Here is a 1059-nt window from a genome sequence, read left to right as displayed (position 1 = left end):
AGGGAGTCGACGGGGGAGAGACACCGCCGACAAGACGTCTCACCCACGCAAACGACGAGGCCGAGAAGGACCAAACGTTCACCCAGGGAACACTCAGGCCCCTACCCGGCGAAGAAGCTCCACCAGGCGGGGCCGGAACCCAGTCCTCCACAGGCGAGACAAGGGAAGGAGAATGCATAAGGAACGCCACCCGAAAGTGCGTGACAACCTTCCAACAGTATAATATGTGCCGCCGAAGCGAGCACCACTACCCTTCCGCGGAGGAGGATCCCGCGGAGAACCGCAAGACCGGACACCGTCGCTGTGGCACCCCCCAGGCACACCCCGTGGGGTCACCATTCTCGGGCACCCACAACGTGGCGGGGAGGCAGCCTTAGCGAAGTGGGGGCCCTCCTGGCGAAAAAGCAAGCCAGTGCCCCGAGTCGCCGAGTGGGACACCAAGTCAGGAATAGGCACCGAGGCGAGGATAAACAGGTCGGTCATATGGAACGCATCACGAATGTGCATGTCACCCCTGCGCAGGGGCCATGCTAACCTTCTCAGTATCGTTCCAATGTTAGTATCCGTGCTGCCGAAGCGAGCACTTGGAATATATGCCGCCCCAGACCCGGCGGGGATCCCGGGCCAGACCGCTGCCACAGGGTCTGCAGCCCACCACCTGGCGCGTGACCACCCGCACAGGGGCCAGGCTAAAACGACGGTCGCGTCAGCGACCCAAAAAAGGTGCACAACACCCCCCAAGGGTCTCCAGGCGCCGGCATGCATGCCCAAAGCCCCCTACACCCGGCAAGCCCAGGCCGATCCGTGGACCAACCAGGCCCGACCCCCTGGGCGAGAGGCCGATGAGGCGAGGAGGGGTACAGGGCCCCCGTCGCGTCCGGTCAGAAGGGCTAGTGTCGTCAACCAGGGAGACCCCGCAGATGGCGCAGAGGGATCCCCCGCCTCCCCAAGGAGACCAGAAGGCACCTGACGAAAGGGCACCGAAAGCGGATGCCAGTGCAAGGTGTGACTCCCTCAAAAGGGATAGGTACCGCGAGAAACCGGTCCGGAGAAAAACTG

At 63.6% G+C, this 1059-nt stretch overlaps 1 non-coding gene across 1 annotated transcript; it reads right to left on the bottom strand.

Moving 5' to 3' along the window:
• Positions 1-477: 477 nt before the first annotated feature.
• LOC147663888 (U6 spliceosomal RNA) lies at positions 478-584 on the bottom strand. Its single transcript, XR_015305205.1, has one exon. It is a non-coding gene; the product is annotated as a U6 spliceosomal RNA (small nuclear RNA).
• Positions 585-1059: the final 475 nt, after the last annotated feature.

The sequence above is a fragment of the Lissotriton vulgaris genome, unplaced genomic scaffold, assembly GCF_964263255.1.
Source record: "Lissotriton vulgaris unplaced genomic scaffold, aLisVul1.2 SCAFFOLD_5749, whole genome shotgun sequence".
Lineage (NCBI taxonomy): Eukaryota > Metazoa > Chordata > Amphibia > Caudata > Salamandridae > Lissotriton > Lissotriton vulgaris.
Note: the sequence above shows the minus strand (reverse complement) of the source record. Positions and strands in the feature narration are given on the sequence as shown.